We start from the raw sequence: 6,630 nt of genomic DNA, 5'->3' as shown, positions 1-6,630 counted from the left end.
CACACCCCGGAGAGAGTGTGTTCTGACCGGAGGAAGGGCTTCAGACTGCGCTCCGACGCACGACGCAGCTGCGGGGCCCGAGTCCCCACTGCAGTGCGGGAGAAGCCCCGAGCTCGCCCTGCGCACCGGCACCGCGTTTCCCAGCTTCCTAATCGTCCCTGGCTTACCGGCGGTTGCTACATTGTCCACCAGCTCTTCTGTCTCTGATTTCCGATGTGCCTGTTAGTCCCTTAGGGCGGCTACCCTCCCGCGAGGCGCACGCCCGCATCTCTTTCTTGTGCCCCCCCCCCGCCCACCCCGGGGCGCCACCTCCGTCACACTGTCTCGCAGCAGCTTCTTGCAGTTCTAGGCTCCGGGCCGCGGTGATCCCTTACGGGCTCTGGACACCACACACGCCGTCTCCCACTCTGCCGTCCGTCCCTCCCCGTCTGGGCGCCCCCGTTGCGCAGACATCCACGACTCAAATTGTGCTGTTTCCCTGCCGCTTTACGCTCCTGTTGACGTTTATCAAATCTTTAAAAACACACAAGTAAAATTTTGGAAGAGGCCGAGCTGAATTTCAAGATCAGTTTAGAAGAACTGATGCCTTCTTAATCCTACATCCAAGAGAATAAAAAGTCTCTTCCTTCACGCACATAATCCTTGTCTTTTATTAGGTTTAAATTTTTCTCTAAAGAGATATTGTGCTTTCTTGGTTAATTCACAGATACTATATAGTTTCTGTTATGAGTGGTATTTTACGTTTTATTACATTTTTAATTGGACATTACCAGTATAGATAAATTATACCGATTCTTACGGACTGATCACATATACAGCAGTTGTCACCATACTCATTAGTTCTAATAATCAGTTTGTCACGTTCTGTTGGTGCAGACCACCGCAGTGCCTACAAATAATGACAATGGAACCATTCCCGTAGTACTTGGGCCTCGCTGCCTTTTCTTCCGGGCAGCCCCACCCGGACACCGACGCTGTGCTGCGGGCGGCAGCGACAGTGGGCAGAGACGGAGGGGACCTTCGACTGAGCCTCTGCCTCCGTTTCTCTCCCCCTGGACCCGGCTAGGTCTGAAGTGTGAAAACTGCATTTCTCAGAGTCCTCCATAGCTAAGATGCAGCTTGAGATCTGTCGGCTGGATGCACTCTCACGACACCTGGAGAGGAAAGGTGGTGCAGAGGCCACTTGACTGCGCCGGTGGACGGTGCAAGGTCGGAGACGTGTTTGAGGGGCCAGAGTTTTCGGGGTAAAAAGCAAATGGCGATGAAAGTGGGAGCAGCAGCAACTCCCTGCCCCTGGATTGTAACTACAGCGGTGTCACCTTGAAGTCTGCCCCCCGAAGTTGCCCCTTCCAACAACTGCCCAACTGTCTGGTCCGCTGCAGGGCACCTCTTTCCTCTCGGAAACCTGGAGTTATCTGTTGCCTCCTGCGCTGCACCGTGACTGACGGCAGTATCTTGTCTTCTCCCCTCTGTCAGAGGAAATGTATCTAACATTTTTCTGTTAAGAATAATCTCTGATACAGTTTTTGGTATGTAACCTTAAGGAAGGCCCCTTTCATTCCTAACGTATTAAACCTGTGTGTTTTTAAAATCCTAGGTAGGTGCTGAACTCTATCAAATGCTTTTGCTACACTGCTTGAGATAAACATTTTTTTCCTTCATTCTTTCCATGTGCAGTATTACATTCGTTCAGTTTCCGATAGTGGCTTCGGTAGCTTTATAAAACGAGCTGGGCAGCTTTCTCTGCACCTTCCGTTTTCCAGAACAATTTGTAAAAGATAAGAAGTGATTGTTTCTTAAACATTTACCACAAGTCACCTGTAAAATCCTCCCTGGAGATTCTGGGACAGAGCATCTCTGATGGTGTCTGTGGAGCGGTCGAATCACGTGTGGGTCTGGCCACGTTCTCTGTTTCTTCCTGTGGCAATCGTGACGTCGTCCTGTTTATCTCTCAGAGCACCGGCTTCTGACTTTCTCCACCTCCTGCCATTTAGCGCCGTTATAATTCCATACTTGATTGCTTTTAGTGCGTCCTTCATTGTGCCCTTAGGTTTGTTTCGTTGTTCTTCTTCTGCAAACTTTTGAGTTGAATGTTTGGGTTACTTGTTTTTGAGCCTTTCTTGTTTACTGATAAATGTATTTAAGACTACAAATCCCTTTAAGCACTCCTTGAACTATACCCCCCAATTCTGACATTTAATGTTTTCATGATCTTTCCATGCTAAGTATATCAAAACTTCATTTTCCTTTTTAACCCAGTGGCTATTTACAAATATGTTATCTAATTTGTAACCATAAGGATTTTTTTTGCAGGAGGGTGTGTCTTTTATTAGTAATTTCTTCTTACATTGCACACTCACACTCCCGAGGAAACCTAATTTGTATGGCTTTCCTTCTTGGGAAATTGTTGAGGCTCCCTTTATGGTGTGATACGTGGTCTGTTTTTACTACCTTTCTATATAAACGCACAAAATGCACACTCGCCGCGGAGGGCAGTTCCAGACGCATTCCCCGCAGCCCAAGCCTGTCAACGGAGTGGCTCGCCGCGCCTCCACGGCCGCAGCTGTTCTGGCTGCAGGACTCACCAGTTCCCCCCGAGCACAGGGGGTGGGGACCTGCAAACGCCGGCGTGATTCTCTCTCCCCGCGCTTCCGTCGGCCGGCGCTCGGTGCGTTCAGGCTGTGTTGTCAGATGCCTGTGTTTGTGAGGACTGCGCTTTCTTGTTCTAATGTTCCTTTCATCACCGCGTAACACCCTGCGCTCTCCCTCGAAACAGGTTTGCTTCACGTTCCCACTGCTCGTGGGAACCTCAAGTAAAGAGAATATAAACAGAACAGGAACTTTCCCTTGGTCGTATTTGAGTAGTATCTCTCCTTTCTATCCTTTGGTTTTCAACCTTTGCCTGCCTTTTTTTTTTGGAAGAATGTTTTTTCTAGATAACTCACTTTTGCATCTTGTTTTCTCATCCAGTCTGAGAATTTCTCTTTATAATGGGTATTTTGTTCATATTTTCCATTTAATGTACTTGGTTTTTGTTTTTTTCTCCACCTTGCCCCCTTTTCATATTTCCCATTAGATGGACCAACTTTTCTTCTGCTGGTTTCAAAGCTGCACCTTCAGTTTTTTGCACTTCTGCCTTTAAGATCCACTCTTGTGTCTATTTACCCCTACGGTCAAGTCCCTTTGGTTTCCCCTCTACCTAGTAATGCAGATCTTGTCTAGTATTTTTGTCCTAGGCCCTGGCTGAGTAGCTCAGTCAGTTAGCGCGTCTTCCTGATACACCAAGGCTGTGGGTTCAATCCCCGGTTAGGGCACCAATGAATGCATCAATAAGTGGAACAACAAATCGATGTTTCTCTTTCTCTCTCCCTTTGTGTCTCTCTCAAAACACAGTTGTGGTTTTTTTTTTAATTTAGAATTTTAATGCTGGGTTATTTTGCCTGTGGTTTGTCTTTGCTTTGGTCCTTGACATTTTTTTAAGTCACTGATAAAGTTAATTCATATATCGGGACCCACAAAATAGAGGCCACCCCAGTGGTCCAGCCTACATCACAAAACCTAAAGCAACCCCGACTTACAGGAGACACTGACAACGCCAACGGCCATCCTCCAGCTCCGCATTAGCCAGCTCGCCTCTCACCCCAGAAAGCAGGCCCCGACTGCCCCCCCGCCCCCGACGAAACCCCCGGCCCAAGCCGGCCGCGCCCCGGGTCCACGCCGCCTCTTCTAGCTCTCTGTGATGCCCGCCCTTGCCCCTCGTCCCCTGGAGAACAGTGTCCCCTGACGGGATGGTCTCCCTTGAATGCAGGACATCAGACTGGTTACTTACTACCTGGTGTTAATTATTAGTCTTTGTCGTTTGACAGCACCAATGAGCTTTCCTGGGGGATCAGCCCTCCGTCCCTCCCGCATCTCTCAGCGCTGCGCCTGTGCTTGTTTTCCTGCGCGTTTAAACGCTCTCCCCCAACATAGTCCGGGGGGCTCCCCACACAAAGCTCCACGAGGCCTTGTGCAGCCACAGATTCTCAATACATCTGCGGGACAATTTGGCTGGAAAGAAAGGTCAAGGTGAACGTAGAGTTTAGTGTGAAAGTACTAGTGCCACTGAACTGTACACACTGATGTTACGAGTATTTTACCAAATTTTAAAAAATAGTTAAAAATACAGCTTCCCTCCAGACTTTTATGACACCTCTGGCCGCCTCCCCCACAGGGTGGCCACCTCCTTCCAACGACGACGCAAAAGCTGGGAACCCCCTCCCCTCCTGGGGGTTTTCAGCGCCCACGTTCCCCGAGAGCCGTGCGCATCCTCACGTCCTCTGGGCGGCTGCACCATCCCGGCAGGACGACGGCCCTGAGCATCACGTTTGCCTTTAAAACCTGCAGAAGACGACGCCAAAATATTTTCTCTGATGAGCGTGTTTTACTTAAGTAAACTGACAGTGCTATTCTAAAGGTAAGGATCAAAGCTGATTATGGCAAATTAGTTTTGTAAACTGTGCAACGGGGTCTGAAATCCTTCAGACCCAAGGCCCTGCCTTGCACTTGGAGTGGTTCTCACGAGGGCGCTGCGCGGTGTTCCGAACCCCCAAACCACCTCCCCCGGTGCACGCTGGCCCCGCAGCGCCGCCTTCTGTCCTCCACCCACCGTGTCGGCGCAGCTGGCGGATGTTGAAAAGCAGCGACCTGCAGTACTTACGAGCGCATATTTGCTCTGTATTTTCCCCACTGGCATTTTTGTTAAATTAATCTTTCTCCATCCATTTTAACAAGAAAATGAAAGCAAATGTGAATTTAAAAAGAAGGCTTTGATAAAAAAGTGAAATATTCATAACTCACAGGCTCCTTACAGAGACATGCTGCGAGTGCAAGGCCAGTCCCATAATGAGTCTTATTGGAATCCATGGCCAGGGACACACAGCTGGCCTGCTGGTCAGGCACAGTGCCTCCTGGAAGGGAAACGTGCTCTCTGCAGCCGGGCCGCTGATGTCTCTCCTGCAGCTTCAGAACGCCAGAACGTGAAGGCCACGTGCACGCCCTGCAGAGAGGCACTCTCCAGCCATCCACTCCAGTCGAGAGGCCCAGCGTAGGCTCGTCAACGGTGTGAGCACTTGCTACGCGCCCGGCATTGTGCCTGGCCGATAACCACCGCTCAGGACAGCGAACACACCCGCCCGATCGGCAGGTCTCTCCGCCCGTGCTCCCGGGGGCTTCCGAGTTCCACAGCCGCACTCACAGCTCTCGTGACCGGCTGTCCTCAGCATTTTGATTTCGTCACATTGGGGCCTTGACAGGCTTAGATCAGGGGTTGCCTGCATTGGCCACCCTGGCGTTCGAGTCACCCCAGCCTAGTGGTCTCTTGTCTAATTAACTGTGCAGAGACGGTGGTGCCAGTCTGCTGGCCACAGCAGGGGTGATCCCAAGGGGTCAGACTCAGGGTACTCCTCGAGGCACGGAGACAGCAGTGTTCCCCAGTAAACTGGGCGTAAACTGAGAGAGAAACATGTCAGGGGTGACATTTTTTTGCCCAATCTACTGGAAACAGAGTTACCATTAGCTAAGATGATGAAATCAGGAGTAAGACAAAGGCAGAAGATATAAATTTGGATGTCATTAGCATAAAAACAATATTTAAATAGAATTTAATTAATTGGACATTTGTATTTCTCAAAAAACATACAAGTAGCCTAGAGACGCTTTAGGATTACTCAGGGTACGGACAGAGCATTTTCCAGAAAGATATTACTTTGTGATAACATTTAAAATAATATTTGCGATAAAACACACATTCCTATCTAAAGAAGGATTTGAAATCTGTGTGAGTTTTTGAGATAAAACGCGAGATTTCAAAGGCGTGTGCTGGTGACAGGTGCTCCGAGCCGCAGGCCGGCCTCGGGGGCCGCACCTCGCGCCCCCGCCAGCGCCAGCGTGCCTGCGTTCCTCCTCGCTCCGAGGAGCGAGCGCGGGACGTTTCAGGTCGTTCAGCATCCGTCATCCTGGGACACCGACTGCGGGTCAGGCACCGTACTGGGGGCTGGGGGTGCAGCCCGCACCAGCCGCCCCTGCCCTTGTGAAGTCTAGGCCGTGTTGACGAGATTGAGTTCATCTGTGCTTGTTTTTATTTAGGTGGGTTTTTAGAGGAAGAAACAGTGCCGTGTCTGTTTATACTTTGCGGGATTACTTTGGGGCTCAAATATTTATGACGGCAAAAACAGTTCAGGGAATGTAAGCAGACAGGCAGGTGAACCGAATCAGCGCTGCTTGACGACGGGGCTTCCGACAGACGAGGCCGGAGCCGCCGCAGGACACCCGGGGGCGAGGCGGAAAGGACACAAATGAACGCACGTCTGCGGGCGCCGGCTCCTGCATCTGGGCCTGAGTCAGGCTCCAAGTGGGCTGGCACTGAAGAGAAACTCAAAACATTTTTTTTTTTGGTCTTCTGGCAGAGAAACACAAACATTCATTGACAGAGGAAATATTTTTCTTGGCAAAGGACACAAGCAGGGTCCACACGGGTCCTCATGTGCGCCAGGCTGGGTGACAGAGTGGGCAATGCTGCCCACTGCCACTCGCAAAGGAGACAGCTGTGCCGTCTGTCTGTTCAACCGTCGGCTCCTCTGCTAATGAGCC

Source organism: Phyllostomus hastatus, unplaced genomic scaffold, assembly GCF_019186645.2.
Source record: "Phyllostomus hastatus isolate PE091 unplaced genomic scaffold, TTU_PhHast_1.1 phas_contig_150, whole genome shotgun sequence".
NCBI classification, from domain to species: domain Eukaryota; kingdom Metazoa; phylum Chordata; class Mammalia; order Chiroptera; family Phyllostomidae; genus Phyllostomus; species Phyllostomus hastatus.
The sequence above is the reverse complement of the archived record's forward strand: the minus strand, read 5'-3'. Positions refer to the sequence as shown.